The sequence below is a fragment of the Sarcophilus harrisii genome, chromosome 1, assembly GCF_902635505.1.
Source record: "Sarcophilus harrisii chromosome 1, mSarHar1.11, whole genome shotgun sequence".
NCBI classification, from domain to species: Eukaryota; Metazoa; Chordata; class Mammalia; order Dasyuromorphia; family Dasyuridae; genus Sarcophilus; species Sarcophilus harrisii.
The window spans coordinates 410,911,077-410,931,245 of NC_045426.1; the positions used below are offsets into that span (position 1 = coordinate 410,911,077).

The following is a 20,169-nucleotide window of genomic DNA, read 5'->3' on the forward strand; positions in this document are numbered from 1 at the left end:
GGAAGTAATCATATGGAATGTTCATTAAGTCATATGCAATTACAGTATACAATCTGTCACATGGAAGAAATTACATCCATGTTGATTAGAAAAAGATGCCAAGGTTGACTCCCAGTAATCAAGAAACAACCTTAGATCAAGTTCAATTTTATAAATGGAGATTTTATCTTTAAATTTAATATGTTTCAATTAAATCTTTCTTTAAGGCTCAATACAACATGGAAATAATGTTGGTTTCAGGAATTCTGAGAAACTCAAGTGTTAGCTCTGGCATATTCTACTAAGTTTAAAATGCCTTTTATAAAGCTCTATGTTTATCACCAGGGCACACCTAACTAGGTGAGAAATGTTCAGCACCATAAAGTTGGTCATCGGATGATAAATGTTAACAACAGCAATTTATTGATCTTTTTACTAAGAAAGAGAAAAAGTTAACTCTTTGATGGCAGGAATTTTATTATATATATATATCAATCTCCAATGACCATTATCATGCCTTGTAATTACTAGATGATTAATACATTAATACATGACTTCTAAATTGTGAAATTTTAATGATATATGTGAATGGAAGAGTCATCCCATTTAATATGAATAAAAGAAAATATTTTGCAATTGAACTCCAACTTTTTTTTTTTATTTAATAGCCTTTTATTTACAGGTTATATGTATGGGTAACTTTACAGCATTGACAATTGCGAAACCTCTTGCTCCAATTTTTCCCCTCTTTCCCTCCACCCCCTCCCCCAGGTGGCAGGATGACCAGTAGATGTTAAATATATTAAAATATAAATTAGATATACAATAAGTATACATGACCAACCTGTTGTTTTCTTGTACAAAAAGAATCACACTCTGAAATATTGTACAATTAGCTTGTGAAGGAAATAAAAAATGCAGGTGGGCATAAATATAGGGATTGGGAATTCAATGTAATGGTTTTTAGCCATCTCCCAGAGTTCTATCTCTGAGCGTGGTTTCAGTTATTACTGCTCCATTGGAAATGATTTGGTTGATCCTGTTGAGGAGGCCAGGTCCATGAACTTGTTATCATATAGTATTTTGTTGAAGTATATAATGATCTCCTAGTCCTGCCATTTCCTAGCATCAGTTCGTAAAGTCTTCCAGGCCTTTCGAAATCATCATTTGGTTATTACTAAGAACAATAATTTATTATTTATATGCCAAATTTATTCAATTCTAATGATGGCCATCTAATCTGTTTCAGTTTCTAGCCACTACAAAGAGGGCGCCACAAACATTCATGCACAAACAGGTCCCTTTCCCTTCTTTAGATCCATTGGATATAGGCCCAGTAGTAAACTGTTGGATAAAGGGTATGCAAGTTTGATAATTTTGGTACCAAACTGCCAGAATGATTGATTCGTTCAACCCAAACAATGCAACAATGTCCCAGTTTTCCCGATCCCCAAACAATCATCATTAATTTTCCTGTCATCTTAAAATCTAACAGGTGTGTGAGTGGTATCTTAGAGTTTCTTAATTTGATTTCTTGATTAATAAGACTTGGAATCTTTTTGGCTAGAAAAGTTTCCTTTCTTTCTCTGAGTTGTCTGTTTATTTGACCATTTTCAATTGAGAATGGCTTGATTTTATAAATTAAAGTTAATTTCTATATTTTTGAAAATGAGGCCTTTTAGAACCTTTGACTGAAAATATTTTCCCAGTTTTTCTTCCTTCTAATCTTGTCTGTATTAATTTTGTTTTAGAAAAACCTTTTCATTTGGTATAGTCAAAAGTTTCTATTTTGTGATCATTGATCTCAGTTCATCTTTGGTCATAAATTTTCCTTACAGGTCTGAGAGGTAAATATCCTTTTCTTAATTTATTAATAATTTATTTTTTATCCTAAGAATCCATTTTGGCCTTATCTTGGTGTATTGTTAAGTGGGATCAATGCCTGTTCGCTATTAGTTTTCAATTTTCCCAGCAATTTTTGTCAAACAGTAAGTTCTTATCCCAAAAAGTGGGGTCTTTGGGTTTGCAAAGACTATTGATATAGTTGTTGACTGTTTGTCCCTTGAACCTAACTATTCCACTGATCAACTAATTATTCCTTAGCCAATACCAAATGGTTTTGGTAACTGCTGCCTATAAATAATTTTGATCTGGTACAGCTTGGACCTTCATTTGATTTTTTTTCATTAATTTTTGAAATTTTGACCTTTTTTTTCCATATGAATTTTGTTTTATTTTTCAGGTCATTAAAATAGTTTTTGGGAGTCGATTGGTATAGTGCTAAATAAATAGATTAGTTTGGGTAATATTGTCATCTTTATTAATTTGTTTCCTCTATCCAAGAATTTAATATTTTTCCAATTGTTAGACAACTTAAGGGAAAAGTGGTCTTAATTTTAAAAAGTTTGATTTTCCTTGGAGATAGATTCCTAAATATTTTATATTATCAGTAGTTACTTTAAATGGAATTTCTTTTTAACTCTGACTGTTGGTTTTTAATATTTAAAATGTGATGACTTATTGGGTTTATTTTATAACCACAACTTTGCAAAGTTGTGATTTTTTAATAACTTTTTAGAAACTTGGGTTCTCCCTAATACCATCATATATCGGCAAAGAGTGACAATTTGGTTTCCTCATTGTCTATTCTTTCCCTTTAATCTTTTCAGCTCTTATTGCCAAAGGGGTTTTAATAAAATTTAAATAGTAACGGTGAAAGGGGCAAACCTTGTTTCCTCCAGATCTTATTGGGAATTTCAGTTTGTCTCCAAATATGATGTTACTGATGGTTTTAAAATGCTGTTGAATTTTAAGGAAAAGTCCATTTATTCCTATACCTCAAGTGTTTTTAATAGGAATGGATGTTGGAATCAAATGCTTTTTCTGATCTTCTGAGATGATTATTTTTGTTAATTTGGGGATAAAATTGTATTGATAGTTTTCCTAATATTAAACCAGCCCTGCATTACTGGTATAAATCCTATTGATCAAGTGTAATCCGGGGATGATTTTCGTAGTCTTTTGCTAATTTCTTATTTGATTTCAGCATCAATATTCATTAGGAGATTGGTCTTAAATTTCTTTCTTTTTCAATATTGGTTTGTTATCAGTACCATGTCGTTAAGAAGGAATTTTAGGACTCCTTCATTCCCTATTTTATCAAATAATTTATATAGCATTGGGACCAATTGTTCTTTAAATGTTTGGTAGAATTCACATGTAAATCCATATGGTCCTGGGCATTTTTTCTTAGGGAGTTGATTAATCACCTGTTCTATTTCTTTTTCTGAAATGGGACTATTCAAGCAATTTACTTCCTCCTCTGTTAGTCTCGGAAGTCTATATTTTTAGAGGTAGTCATCCATTTCACTTAGGTTATCAAATTTATTGGCATAAAGTTGAGCAAAATAGCTCCTTCTTATTTCTCTAATTTCCTCTTCATTGGTGGAAAGTTCTCCATTTTCATTTTTTTTTTAAATTTAATAGCCTTTTATTTACAGGATATATACATGGGTAACTTTACAGCATTAACAATTGCCAAACCTCTTGTTCCAATTTTCACCTCTTACCCCCACCCCTCCGTAGATGGCAGGATGACCAGTAGATGTTAAATATATTAAAATATAAATTAGATACACAATAAGTATACTAAAAACGTTATTTTGCTGTAGAAAAAGAATCAGACTCTGAAATATTGTACAATTAGCTTGTGAAGGAAATCAAAATGCAGGTGTGCATAAATATAGGGATTAGAATTCAATGTAATGGTTTTTAGTCATCTCCCAGAGTTCTTTTTCTGGGCAAAGCTAGTTCAGTTCATTACTGCTCCATTAGAAATGATTTGGTTGATCTTGTTGCTGAGGATGGCCTGATCCATCAGAACTGGTCATCATCTAGTATTGTTGTTGAAGTATATAATGATCTCCTGGTCCTGCTCATTTCACTCAGCATCAGTTCATGTAAGTCTCTCCAGGCCTTTCTGAAATTATCCTGTTGGTCATTTCTTACAGAACAGTAATATTCCATAATTTTCATATACCACAATTTATTCAACCATTCTCCAACTGATGGGCATCCACTCAGTTTCCAGTTTCCAGCCACTACAAAAAGGGCTGCCACAAACTTTCGTGCACATACAGGTCCCTTTCCCTTCTTTATGATCTCTTTGGAATATAAGCTCTATAGTAACACTGCTGGATCAAAGGGTATGCACAGTTTGATAACGTTTTGAGCATAGTTCCAAAATGCTCTCCAGAATGGTTGGATGTATTCACAGTTCCACCAACAATTGAACTCCAACATTAAGAAAAAAAGCAATTGGTAAATATTTGCACCAAATTTCTCTAAGTCTCATAATCAAGATATATTAAGAAGCAATTTGAATTTTGAAGACAGAGACATGCTTTAATTGAGAATTAGTCAAAATACGTGAACAATTTAAAAAGGGAGAACTCAAAATTATCAAGAAACACTGTAAATTGTAAATAGATAAAAAAGAAAAATAAATTAATTTTGAAGGCTTATATCCATAAAAAAAGACAAGAGGAAAATAACAAATTTTGGAAATGCTCTGGAAAAGGTACACTAATTTGCTGTTGGTGGAGTTGTAAACCAGTCTTGTCATTCTATAAAACCCTTTGGAAAATGCCACCAAAATTACTCTAATATACCTACCTTTTAAGCCAACTATTCGACTATTAGACCTAGGTCCCAAAAAGTAAAAGAAATAACAACAGAAAAAAAAAACAAAATAAAAGAAATAGAATTTCTGAAAGTCAAGAACAATATTTGTTATCTTTTCATCACTAATGCCTAACCCAGTGCTTGGAAAATTGTAAGGAACAAACTTTGCTCATTAGTTTATATGCTGATTTATATACTCCATCATTTATGTATTATGTAACTATTAAATCCTGGACAATAAGAATTCTTCATTTATTTTTTTCTATTTTTAAAATTAGGCCAAACTGTTTTGAATAAGTAGGAATTTTATTTAGAAAGCCCTAGAATTAGTTTGTTGGTTCTAATCCAAGTATTCTATACAATGAACTACTTCAGCTTCCCTCCATAATATATAGGGTATTTCTTTTCAACTTGTATTCTGAGATAGATCTCCTTTAAAATATATACAATTTGCATATATTTATATAAAATGGTAAGTAATGTATGATAATTTTATATTTATTCAAAACTAAATATAAACTAATAAAAAGACATACATAAAAGGAAAAGAAAAACAAAAAAATCTTGTCCCCAGCAAACTGAGGAAGGATTCATAATATGAAATAATAAATTTCCACATCAATAAATCATGCATAATAAGAGAAGAGATTATATTCATGATTTTCCGTCTTTTCTTTGCTTTAGTATTTTAATTATTTTCCCTCAATAGCATTTCATTTATCCAAATAAATATAAATATAGTTTCAATATTGATTTTTCTAAGAATTTGCGATCCACATTTTTCTGCCTTACTTCCTTACCTCTCTTTCCCCCAAGAGATCAAGCAAGCTGATATGGGTTAAACATGTACAATCCTTTTAAACATATTTCTTTTTTTTTCTTTTTTTTATTATAATAACTTTTTATTGACAGAACCCATGCCAAGGTAATTTTTTACAACATTATCCCTTACACTCATTTCTTTTCCAATTTTTCCGTTCTCTCCCTCCACTCCTTCCCTAGATGGCAAGCAGTCCTATATATGTTAAATACATCGCAGTATATCCTAAATACAATATATGTATGCAGAACCAAACAGTTCTCTTGTTGTAAGGGAGAATTGGATTCAGAAGGTAGAAATAACCCAGCAAGGAAAACAAAAATACAAAGAGTTTACATTCATTTCCCAGTGTTCTTTCTTTGGGTGTAGCTGCTTCTATCCATCACTGATAAATTGAAACTGAGTTAGGTCTCTTTGTCAAAGAAATCCACTTCCATCAGAATATATGCTCCTACAGTATTGTTGTTGAAATATATAATGATCTCCTGAAGTATATAATGATCTCCTGGTTCTGTTCATTTCACTTAGCATCAGTTCATGTAAGTCTCTCCAAGCCTCTCTGTATTCATCAGACCTTTCCTGGCGAATTTCAAGGATGTCTTCTGTTGGTAATTATTTGTGTTTTTTTTTTTAGTCAAGCATTAATTCAGAGGCTGGTCATGAAATGGATTCTGAGAGAAAACACAGAGCTTACACAGCTGTGTGCCTCCCTAAACATATTTCCACATTTGTCATGTTGTACAAGAAAAATCAGACCAAAAGTGGGGTAAAGAGACTCAGGAAAGAAAAAGTGAAAAAGAAAGATAAAAATATTATATTTAGATCGCTATTCATTCTCCACATTTCTTTCTCTGAATGCAGATGAAATTTTCTATCTCAAGTCTATTGGAATGGTGTTGAGTCACTGCATTGCTAGAAAGTACCATTATAGTTGATCATCTCATAATTTTGTTCTTACTGTGTATAACTTTGCCTTGGTTCTGCTCACTTCATTCAGCATCAGTTCATGTAACGCTTTCCAGGCTTTTCTGAAGTGATAATGCTCATCATTTCATAGAGAAGAATACTATTCCATTACAGTCACATGCCATAACTTGTTCAGTCCTTACTCAGCTGATGGAATTCCACTCAGATTCCAATTCCTTGCCTCTATAAAAAGAGCTGTTACAAACATTTTTGCACATGTGGATTATTCTCTTATTTTATCTTCTCTTTGGGATATAATCCCAGTAGTGTCACTGCTGCATCAAAAGGTATGCACATTTTTATAGCCCTTTGGACATAATTCCAAATTGCTCTCCATAATGTTTGGATCATTTCACATTCCTACCAACAATGCATTAGTTTCCCAATTTTCCCATATTCCATCCTAATGTTTATCATTATCTTTTGCTGTCATTTTAGCCTATCTGAGAGGAATGAAGTGAAATTATTGTCTTAATTTGCCTTATTCTAATCAACTGTGTGTGTGTTTTTCAGCATCAGTTTCTTTCTTTTTTTTTATATAATAACTTTTTTATTGACAGAACCTATGCCAGGGTAATTTTTTACAACATTATCCCTTGCACTCACTTCTGTTCCTATTTTTCCACTCCCTCCCTCCACCGCCTTCCTACTCATTTCACTTAGCATTAGTTCATGTAAGTCTCTGCAAGCTTCTCTGTATTCATCCTGCTGGTCATTTCTGCCATAACAATAATATTCCATAACATTCATATACCACAGTTTACCCAACCATTCTCCAATTGATGACCATCCATTCATTTTCCAGTTTCTAGCCACTACAAACAGGGCTGCCACAAATATTTTGGCACATACAGGGTCCTTTCCCTTCTTTAGTATCTCTTTGGGGTATAAGCCCAGTAGTAGCACTGCTGGGTCAAAGGGTATGCACAGTTTGATAATTTTTTGAGCATAATTCCAGATTGCTCTCCAGAATGGTTGGATTCGTTCACAACTCCACCAACAATGCATCAGTGTCCCAGTTTTCCCACATCCTCTCCAACATTCATCATTATTTTTTCCTGTCATTTAAGCCAATCTGACAGGTGTGTAGTGGGTATCTCAGAGTTGTCTTAATTTGCATTTCTCAGATCAATAGTGATTTGGAACACTCTTTCATATGAGTGGTAATAGTTTCAAGTTCATCATCTGAAAATTGTCTGTTCATATCCTCTGACCATTTATCAATTGGAGAATGGCTGGTTTCTTATAAATTAGAGTCAATTCTCTATATATTTTGGAAATGAGACCTTTATCAGAACCTTAAATGTGAAGATGTTTTCCCAGTTTGTGGCTTCCCTTCTAATCTTGTTTGCATTAGTTTTGTTTGTACAAAGGCTTTTTAATTTGATGCAATCAAAATTTTCTATTTTGTGATAAATAATGATCTCTAGTTCATCTTTCTTCACAAATTTCTTCCTCCTCCACAGGTCTGAGAGATAAACCATCCTACATTCCTCTAATTTATTTATAATCTCGTTCTTTATGCCTAAATCATGGACCTATTTAAACTTATCTTGGTATACGGTGTTAAGTGTGGGTCCATGCCTAATTTCTGCCATAATAATTTCCAGTTATCCCAGCAGTTTTTGTCAAATAATGAATTCTTATCCCAAAAGTTAGGATCTTTGAGTTGGTCAAACACTAGATGGCTATAGTTGACTATTCTGTCTTGTGAACCTAACCTATAACATTGATCAACTAATCTATTTGTTAGCCAGTACCAAATAGTTTTGGTGACTGCTGCTTTATAATATACTTTTAGATCAGGTACAGCTATGTCACCTTCATTTGATTTTTTTTTCAATAATTCCCTTGAGATACTTGACCTTTAATTATTCCATATGAATTTTGTTGTTATTAATATTTTCTTGGAAGTGTGATTGGTATAGCACTAAATAAATAGATTTGTTTGAGGAGTATTGTCATCTTTATTATATTTGCTCAGCCTATCCAAGAGCACTTAATATTTTTCCAGTTATTTAAGTCTGACTTTATTTGTGTGGAAAGTTTTCTGTAATTTTGCTCATATAATTCCTGACTTTCCTTTGGTAGACAGATTCCCAAATATTTTGTGCTGTTGACAGTTATTTTGAATGGAATTTCTCTTTGTATCTCTTGCTGTTGGATTTTGTTGGTGATGTAAAAAAATGCTGAGGATTTATGAGGATTTATTTTCTATACTACAACTTTGCTTAAGTTATGAATTATTTCTAATAGCTTTTTAGTAGAATCTCTGGGGTTCTCCAAGTATACCATCATATCATCTGCAAAGAGTGATAGTTTAGTTTCCTCATTGCCTACTCTAATTCCTTTAATCTCTTTCTCGATTCTTATTGCTGAGACTAGAGTTTATAATACAATATTGAATAATAATGGTGATAGTGGGAAACCTTACTTCACTCCAGATCTTATTGGGAAAGGTTCCAGTTTTTCCCCATTGCATATGATGCTTACTGACGGTTTTAAATATATGCTCCTGACTATTTTAAGAAAAAATCCATTTATTCCTATACTCTCAAGTGTTTTTTATTAGGAATGGATATTGGATTTTATCAAATGCTTTTTCTGCATCTATTGAGATTATCATATGGTTTTTGTTAGTGTGGTTATTGATATATTCAGTTATACTATTAGTTTTTCTAATATTGAACCAGCCTTGCATTCCTGGTATAAATCCTACTTAGTCGTAGTGTATTATCCTGGGCATGATTTTCTGTAATCTTTTTTGCTAATATTTTATTTAAGATTATAGCATCAATATCCATTAGGGAGATTAGTCTATTATTTTCTTTCTCTGTTTTCAGCCTACCTGGTTTAGGTATCAGTACCATGTCTGTGTTGTAAAAGGAGTTTGGTAGGACTCCTTCAATCCCTATTTTTTCAAATAGTTTATATAGCATTGGAGTTCACTGTTCTTTAAATGTTTGGTAGAATTCACATATAACTCCATCTGGTTCTGGGGATTTTTTTTAGACAGTTGGGCAATAGCTTGTCCTATTTCTTTTTCTAAGATGGGACTGTTTAGAATAATTACTTTTTCCTCTGTTAATCTGCACAAGCTATATTTTTGAAGGTATTCTTCCATTTCATTTTTTAAGACTAACAATTTGATTTTCCTCTTTCCTTTTTTAAATCAGATTTACTAAGGTTTTGTCTATTTTGTTGGTTTTTTCATAGAACCAACTCTTACATTAATTCAATATATTTTTTTTTACTTTCAATGTTATTGATCTCTCCTTTTATTTTTAGAATTTCAAGTTTAGTGTTTGACTGGGGGTTTTTAATTTGTTCCTTTTCTAGGATTTTTAGTTGCAAACCCAATTCGTTGACCTTCTTTCTCTTTCTCTATTTTATGTAAGTAGGCCTTTAGAAATGTGAAATTTCCCCTTATTACTTTGGCTGCATCCCATACATTTTGGTATGATGTGTCATTATTGTCATTTGCTTGGGTGAAGTTATTAATTATGTCTATGATTTGCTGTTTCACCCACTCATTCTTTAGTATGAGAGTATTTATTTCCAATCATTTTTTGGTCTACTTTCCCCTGGCTTTTTGTTGAATGTAATTTTTATTACATCATGATCTGAAAAGGATGCATTTACTATTTCTGCCTTTCTGCGTTTGAGTTTGAGGTTTTTATGTCCTAATATATGGTCAATTTTTGTATAGGTTCCATGAACTTCTAAAAAGAAAGTGTACTCCTTTTGGTCTCCATTTCATTTTCTCCAGAGATCTATCATATCTAACTTTTCTACTATTCTAGTTACATCTTTGACTTCTTTCTTATTTATTTTGTGGTTTGATTTATCTAATTCTGAGAGTGCAAGGTTGAAATCTCCCACTATTATAGTTTTGCTGTCTATTTCTTCTTGCAGCTCTGTTAATTTATCTTTTAAGAATTTAGATGCTACACCACTTGGTGCATATATGTTTAATATTGATATTGCTTCATTATCTATGCTGCCTTTTAGCAAAGTATCTCTTTTAATTACATCAAGTTTTGCTTTTGCAAAGGATGGCTACCCCTGCTTTTTTGACTTCACCTGAAGCATAGTAGATTTTGCTCCAACCTTTTACCTTTACTCTACATATATCTCCCTGCTTTACAGGTGTGTTTCCTGTAAAGAACATATTGTAGGATTCTGCCTTTTAATCCATTCTGCTAACTGCTTCCTCTTTATGGGGGAGTTTACCCCATTCACATTTATGGTTAAAATTACCAATTCTGTATTACTTGCCATGTTATTAACCCCTGTTTATGCTTTTCTTCCTTCTTTCCCCTTTACCCCTCTTTCCCAGTATTAAACTTGTGAGCACCACTTGTTTCTCACAGCCTTCCCTTTTTAGTATCCCTCCCCCCCAGCCTTAGAGTTCCTCCCCCTATCTTACTCCTTTCCCTCACAGTTTCTGTATTCCTTTCTGCTTAGCTTATTCCTTCCCTTTTCACTTTTCCCTTCTCACTTTTCAATGAGGTGGGAGAAGTTTCACCATAAATTGAATATGTCAAAATTTTTTCTCTTAAAGCCAATTTTGATGGCAGTAAGATACCCACTATATTTATCCCCCTCCATTCTTTCTCTCTGATATAATAGGTTTCCTTTGCCTCTTCATGAGATTTAGTACCCCCACTTTACCCTTTTTCTGGTACAATGTCCTTTCCACCTCTAGTTTCTAGAACAAGGTATACATGTGTTCTTTATACTTCTTTATAACAGAAATATAATTCCCAAGATTTATTTTTACCTTTTTAGGTTTCTCTTGAGTTCTATATTTGTAGATCAAACTTTTTATTATGTTCTGTTTTTTTCATCAGAAATAGATGAAATTCACTTATTTTGTTGAATGTCCGTCTTCTTCCCTGGAAAAAGATGCTCATTCTTGCTGGGTATGTTATTTTTAGTTGCATACCAAGTTCCTTACATTTTTGGAATATCATATTCCAGGCCATTCGATCTCTTAATGTGGATGCTGCTAGATCCTGGGTAATCCTTATTGTTCCTTCTCTGTATTTGAATTGGCTTTTTCTAGCCACTTGGAGTATTTTTACTTCATTTGAGGGTTCTGGCATTTTGCCACTATATTTCTTGGTGTTTTGACTTTAGGATCCCTTTCAGTAGGTGATTGATGAATTCTTTCAATGTCTATTTATCCTCTGTTTCTATGACTTTCGGGCAGTCCTCTCTCATAATTTCCTGGAAAATAGTGTCCAGGCTCTTTTTTTCATCATATTTTTCTGGGAGTCCATTAATTCTCAGATTGTCTCTCCTAGACATATTTTCCAGGTCTGTTGTTTTCCCAAGAAGGTATTTCACATGTTTTTTCCCATTGTTTGATTTTTTTTTTTTTTTTTTGATTTTGTTTGACTGATTCTTGTTGTCTCCTGGAGTCATTCAATTCCATTTGTTCAATTCTGATTTTTAATGAAGTATTTTCTTCGTTCACTTTTTTATATCTTTTTCTTATTGTCCAATTGAGTTGTGTTGTTCTATGGAATGTTTTTCCATTTCGCCAATTTTATTTTTTAGAGAGCTATTTTCTCTTTTCAGTTCACTAATCCTATTTTTCAAGGATTTGATTTCTTTATCCACTCTGTCTTTAAATGTGTTGGATGACTTCTCCAGACTCTCTTGCCAAGCCTCCTTTTCCTTTTCCCATTTTTCTTCTAGCTCTCTTGTGAGAGCCTTTTTAATTTCTTCTATGAGATTCATCTGTGCTGAGGAACAGGTGATCTCCTCCTTTGGGGATTCACCTAAACACAGTCTGTTTTTATTCTCCTCAGGGTTTAGAGTCTGCTCTCTATCCATATAGAAGCTGTCAATGGTTAAGGTCCTTTTCAATTTTTTGCTCATTTTGTCAGAGAAGAATCAGAGACAAACTAGCAAAGAAAAAAAAAAAAAAACCAAATGGAATCTGCTATTTTTGGGGGAGGGGCTGGGTGGTGTTACAGAGCTTCCTCTACAGACTGCTGTGGGGGGAGGGCCAGCAGCAAGGCACTATCAGGACTGTTCTGCACCTGTGCTGAGACTCCAAGAGTGTGCTGAGATACTGTGGGGGAGGGTTGGCCAGGTCTTTGAGAGACTCCAGCTGTTTGGGGTTGAATTCTTCACCCTCGGTGTTTTTAGCTTCTCTGCTGGGCTACTGACTTGCTGCCAGGGCAAAGTATCGAAACCTGTAGCAAAGCTTTCCCCACAGAGAACCCTGAGATCACACCCCACCCCAGTCAGGTCTGCTTGGCTGTGAGCTGCGTGCCAAGTTCTGGCTGCTGCTGCCTGCCCTAAGTCTGTGCCTGATCTAAAACCATTCCCACTTTCGAGCAAAAACAGACCTTTCTTGGGGAATCTCAAGGATGTCTTCTCTTGGTAACTATTTGTGGGTTTTTTTTTTTTTTAGCCAAGCATTAATTCAAAGGCTTGTCATGAAATGAGTTGAGAGAAAACGCAGAGCTTATATAGCTGTCTGCCTCCTCTCTGCCATCTTGGCCGATAGTCCCTGTGTGTGGTTTTTATTTTATTCTCAGCCCCTTTCATTCCACCAACTTCCCCAACCAGACTATATTTAAATACAACTATATTCATATTTGCAGATACTTTTATTTATTTATATTTATATATTTATAGATATTTACATATACTCATATATACACCTACATGCATACACATATAGATGCATAAATTCACTTATATGTAGGCATACATTTAAAACAATATTATAACATATAATGTAGATTAATCCCTTGATTAAATATTTAATTATGACTCTGAGATCAGTAATTTTTTATTCTACTTTTTCTGATATATTCAACTCCTGATTCTTGTTATAAAACATATTCTAATAATGATAATGGCAAAAATAAAAGGATAAGACAGAAAAAAGGATAAAGTTAAAATTGCAGAGCATAGGACAAAGAATGTCCTATAAAGAAGCAAAGAAAAAATAGGCAGTCATAAATATGTTTTCTATTATTATGTGTGATTTCTTGAAATAGAAATTAATGGTTACATAGTTTGAATCCTCTCTGATATTTTACTTGGCCCATAACATTTTCCCCATTTTTTTCTATCTTTTTTTTTTATACTTTCCCCCTTCCTTTGTATTTTCTTTTAAATAAATTTAAATTTAATTAAATAAATATAAAAATAACATGCTTTACAATTATCTAGCAGAGTCAAATATTTATTTGATATTATAGATCTAATTTTCTGATACTATTTAATAGTTGTCTATTTGTTGAAAATCCCACAATGCAGGAAACTATTAGTGTACTATATATTACTACCTTAAAAATTTTACTCAACAGTTTGGGTCTTCATTATTCTATTTTCAAACATTTCTTCAATGCCACAAGTAACAGCAGTCTAAATATGTTTATTTCTATCTTCTTTTGAGATTTTGTTTTTTGATAAGTTTCACAGAATATCATGAGTTATCACAATTCAAGTAAAAGAATGTCTTTAAGTACTTTGTACTCAATTTTTGGTGGGGTTTTGTTTGTTTTGTGGGACAATTGGAATTAAGTGCCTTGCCCAGGGTCACACAATTAGGAAGTGTTAAATACTGGAAAGCAGATTTTAACTTAGGTCCTCCTGACTCCAGAGCCTATATTCTATATACTTTGCCATCTAACTGTCCCCTAAAGTCCCAATTTTTAAAGACTTCTAAGAATAGCTAAATATACTATCTTCCAAACTATATATTCCCCATATTTATAAATTGATATGGATATAATCCTATATATACCCATATTTACATAATATATCTTATATTAATTATATTTTATAAATCATTCATATAAAATTTAGCCATGTTATTCCACAAATATGCATTATATATACATATTTACCTATCTATAAGCTTATGTTGATCTCTATAGATATTTTATCTTTGTACCTATGATTGTTGACTAATCTCTGTAAAAAGATCCAAGAAAAATTGTCCATTGTCCTGAAGCCAATTTTTATCAGTCACTCTTTAAACCTTTTCTTTCATGCTTATAACTGTATAAATCTGAATATAAAACAATTGTTCCCACAAAATTAAAATATTTCCAACCATTTCCCCCTGAAATATCAGCAACATGGGTGTCCAAGTACTCAATCTCTATCCCATAAATAATTCAATAGTAAAAAAAAAGGGAGATCTAGAAACCTATTATCCTTATCAAATTCCTTAATAAAAGGAAAAGGAAGGAAGGGACAAAGTTAATTGCTTTTTTATACATGGAAATTTTTACGTCTAAGATTTTGTCTTCTTCTTTTAAGTGAAGGAACCAGTGGAATGATCACAGGAAAAAACAAATAATGTTTGCCTCAACAACAATACTGGAATCATAAATTCCATTATTATCAATTTCCTATTATTTCTGTCATTTAGGACTTCATTTATATATATATATTTAGCTAGGAATAATACCATATAGTATTATATATATATATACACGAACAATGGGTTAAATGATTACCTAAATCTTATCAAGACAATAAATAAGTGCAAACGCAGAGAGAAGCAAGGTTTCATTTATACTGATGTTAAGCTCCTCCCTCCAGACTGTTTCTACATCACATTATATATAGTTAACCACAGACAAGGTGAAATAAAAGATAAAGAAAGATCCATTTCATTTCAATTCCAGAAAATGAAGTAACATTTCAAATTGCCAGAAACACTTGTTGTTAATTGTTTCTGTTGATTGTTTCAGTTCTGTTGTGGTAATCCAGATCTCCTTCCAATAGCTCTCTGCATTGTAAAATGAGACATTCTTTGATTCATGAATTCTTAAATTGGAAGTGAAACCTAAATTTCCAACCATTAAGCTCCTGTGTGTACCCCATAGCTGAACAGTTCTTAGACCCACATTATTTAACTTCCATTGACCAATATAATTCTTACAAATGGGGCTATTGCTTTTAACATAACCTGTCAATAGAAATAACAGGACTACAATGTCAGTGTTCCTTTTCCTTTCTCCTTTCTACAAGTATACTTTGTCTTGAAGACTAATGCCAAAAGTAAAATAAAATGACATTCAGTAATGTCATTCATTTAAGGCTTTTATCATTTGATGTAAAATTTCCTTGATTTTTTTTCCCTATGATTTCACGTTCTAATCAAAATTGACTCGAGAAGCCAAAACCTGACTTTTTTTTTTCTTACTTCGTTTTTCTGTTTAAAATAGATGTCAAAGAATTGAGAGATCATGAAATCTTTAAAATTTGTCACTAAGGGAAAGAATACAGTAACGTTAAGAATTGCTCATAATGAAAAAGAAACATATATATATATATATATATATATATATGATTTAGTATAAATTATATAATTTAGTAATTTAGGAAGATAATTTTAAAAAGATGCAATAATTAAAGGAATGAGGAAGAAGACAATATATATCCAAGAAATAGTCCAGTCAAATAAACCTTTTTACAGAGCAGTAGGGGATAGAATTAATACATGTGTATTCATTTTATACTGCAAATTACTCAAAACATCCCATAACTTGGGAGAGTTGATATAAAGTTAACCAATTGAATAAAGTTTTTATGTAATAAAATATAAATATGTATGAAGAGGGAGTTTATTAATATGAATAATTTATTAGGAACTCTCCCATGAGTCTAAATATGCTTCAAAGCACTTAGCATTGTGGTTTTAGTATAAAAAAGACATATTTAAATGTTTTTGTTTATGTTAATTTCTTTGTTGATTTTATAATATTAAACAAACTATTTCATGTTGCATACCATATTTGGCTGCAAGCTTTCTGAAAGAGCCTTTCTTTGTATCCCCAGAGTTTAAGAGAATACTTGTTACGTAGTATGTGCCTAATAAGTGAATGCTGACTGTTATTTTGAAATATTTATGTATGTATATACACATATGTATGCATATATACATAGATACATGAACACTTGTGTATAAAGGTTATTTCTATATAAATATATACATATATACACATAGAGAATCATGTGTGTGTAAATGGCAGTAATGCAATGGAGAAAATCACTACAAAAATTCCTTATTGTTCTCAAGGTAACTTTTTCTATTATTTTTCAATGTTTGTAGTTTAGTAATCAAAGGGTAAAGTACTTAATATTCTTATGAATAAGCACTTTGACTTTAGATTTGAAAGTAGATGGATTAGAATGACCTCCTCATCTTGAAATATTTATGAGTATTCCCTTACTTACAAAGAGAATGCCAATGGTCAAGCTCATCTGAGCCAAACTGACTTTAAAATGTAATCATCTAAATCCAATGTTCCATAAGTGGGTGAATCTATAATAAATGAATGTTTTGCCAGCGGTAATGAACTTCAAAGCTATTTTATTTTATATGTACATAAAAAGGACACCCAACTCTATTGCTTCATTTTCATTTTGAACATAGGTGAATTTTATATTCATATTTCCTGAAAAATGACTGACAGAAAAGAACAATAGTGTTAAAGAAAAACAAATCAATTATTGGAACACAAAGCTAGTCATGTTTTCAAGGATTACTGTTTCATAGTATAGAAATATGAAATAAAATACAAATCCCATTATCCTGCAAATACACTAACACATACACACATACTTTCAAGAGATGCATTTATACACATTTACACATATTTTCTACCTACAATTAAATTGTAACCTCTTAGGGGCAGACTTTTTTTCCCCAATACTTATCACTTAGGCTTTCACATAATATATAATAAAAATATGGCAGATTGGTCAAATCTTTCTGGATGAAGTCTAGGTGGATCCGGAAAGAATGAAGATAAACCTTGGCCTGGCACTGTTGTTTTGATTAAGATGTTTGCCTCCAGTGAAATTAATTTCTAAAACTTTGGATGAATCTGTGCCATAATCCTTACTTTAAATGATTTGAAAGAAAAAAAGTTATGGCCTACCCAAAAGAATACAGTCAGTGAGTGGCATTCTAATCCTATATCAGTTCTGTCTGTTGCCCATATGAATGTTATTTCTTTGTATCTGGAGTTTTTCTTTTGTTTAAGTTTCTGTTCTTCACAAATAAGCTTCCCTCAACTCCTACCTTTTCCACAAAAGGCAGTCTTATCTCTCTCTCTCTCTCTCATTCTCTCTTATTTATTTATTTTTTCTTCAGAAAACCTATAAAGGATGAGCTCAGGGGGATTTCATCTTGGAACAGCAATAAAGCCCCAACTCCATAGCCACAGGTTTGACAATATTTTATCCACCCTCTAGGAAATGAGTCTCAGAAAAATGCAAAGCTAAGGAGCATAACAGTCAGTGCTTCTGTTCCTAAGCCAGAAAAACTTAAACTGGCTTTTCAATATTGTTTTCCATTATAGAAACCTTAGGTAGACATTCAGGGGAAATATATTGCTTTCATTGCTGTTTATTTCCATGGTCCATCATGTCCTCAGCTACAAAAATCTGTGCTCAAAAGTCATATAGAGATATTTGAGTTGTTGACCCAGGACTTTTTGTGACTCATTTGCTGCTTATAGTGAAGCTGACTCATATCTACTTCTAAGTATCTATATAATAGACATTGTTTATTATAAAGATAGACCTAAATTCTCCTATATACTTCTTTTTCCTAACTTTTAATTTGAATCTGACTTCTGCTTAGCTTGTACACCAGAATTTATAAATGCACATATGATTCAAACTGGAGAAAGTTAACTCTCATAGTAGAAGAAAAAGTCAGTATCATTAAAAAATATATATATGTTAGAATTTCATGCAAATTTAATTCATTGGCATTTAAAAGGAATAATTGCACAATCTTACACAACTCAAAAACTCAATTTCATGAGTACAATATGGAAAAGCATAATTATATTTCAAGTGGTTTTCAAAAAGATCTGCAAATCTTAGGAGTTTGCTAATAAGATATGCATGGAAAAAACTAATTGCCAAATTAAGAACAAATAATTAAACATGGTCGAAACTAGTAGAACTTTTGGAATTTGCAGAAAGAAGTATTTTAGTTTTGTATAAATGGGAGAAAATTGTATTTGTTCAAAACAGACAAGGCTGTCATAATATGTAGTAGATTCTAAAAGAATCGAAGATCCTCAAGGACAAGCTGGTTGGGGGCCAGTCACTGGTCAAGATTGTGATGGAATGTATTTCTTTTTTTCATTCAGGCATAGTGTAGAATGGAGGATTTAGAAATCCTTTTCAACTAAAGATTATACCATTATATTAATCAAATTTTAGCTTTCACAAAGACTACCAAGGGAATGAGTGACATTTATTGATATAACAGTATAATTCCAATTAATATAATTGAAGAAATATCTGTGAGAAAAAATCTACTATTGTTCTGCTTTTCCTAGAAATAAGGAAAAAGTACTAGTTATGTTCACTTTTGGACATCAGATTTACCTTAAGAAGTGTTGGTAGATATTGAATAAGCCTTAAACTTAATGAAGAGAATGAAGTGCTTATTTGGGGGAAATGGAATCATCTTGTGGTTCCCCACCATCCAGTTAAGATAGGCTGTCATCCATATCTGAATATGACAATAATTGGAAGTATGTCATCATCAGAAGGGAATGTACTCTGAATTGCTCTTCTGGTAATGTAATCAATCAATGAATATTTTCTTGTCTAATCTCCCTTGCCATCCACACCACATATTTAGAAGTTGGTCTGCTTGGTGGTCCAGTTTGAGGCAATCAGAACAAAGTGAATCCATAATGAGAAAAAAAAGTATTTATGAAGTTATACTGGAAGATGGTGATTTACTTCCTGTGCATAAATGGCATATGTATTTTCAGTTGTAGGGGAAGAATGAAGAAAAGTCTGTCTTTTTTCTGTGTTATTCTATTTTTATTTTTATATAATGTGAATATAGTTTTTTATTTTTGTTTCACTATTGAATTTTATTATTGCAAAGGATGCTTTGTGATAATACAAACTATGAGGTTAACAACAACAGCAATACTAATTACTCATATTTATATATATATTTTTTAAACTAGCACAGTAAAGATAAACTCACCAAGGCCAATTATTTGGATTTAGGAAATATGTGTTTATTTTATTATTTATTATATTGCATTCAAAGGATAGGAGCTGGAAAGAGACTAAATCTATTATTTCATTCATGTAAAGATATACTAAATGAGAAAATTCATTTTATCAATACAATTTGGCACTTTGTAATAAATAGGCTTAGAGAATTGTCTGTAGAAAGGTTAATGACTTTTCAGCTTCCTGCAGTCAACAAATGCAAAAGTAAGAACACTCATAATTATCATTAAATGTATATAGGATTATCACTAAAATTATATAGGATCAAATAAAATAGTTCTTTCTACATAATTTATTCATACCTCCTAACTCTTTAATCAGTTACAATTAATTTAAATCCTTTAATTATTTTATTTTTTAGAAAGATTGCTCAAGAAATTTTCCAGAAAGGACCCAGTTACCATGCAAAAACCTTACCATTCATTTTTAAAAATGTTGCTGGTAAGCAAAACACTTCAGCTGTCTATCATTCTTTACCCCAATTATATATTCAGGTTGCTTTAGCTAAAAATAATAGATGAACTTTGTCAGAGAGGGTTGCTACCTTTGCTACATTACTTGGTTATAGTCACTCTTCTTTCCTTTCATTTTTAAAGCATGGTTGGTAGAAGAGATTTTTTTGGGGGGGGAGAGATGATGAGTAATCAGTAGATTTGCAGTCAAAGAACACA

At 32.1% G+C, this 20,169-nt stretch overlaps 1 long non-coding RNA gene across 1 annotated transcript in view; it reads right to left on the bottom strand.

Moving 5' to 3' along the window:
* LOC116420547 overlaps nt 1-20,169 on the bottom strand; it is a 626,917-nt gene that overhangs the window by 459,655 nt on the left and 147,093 nt on the right. The window lies entirely within an intron of this gene.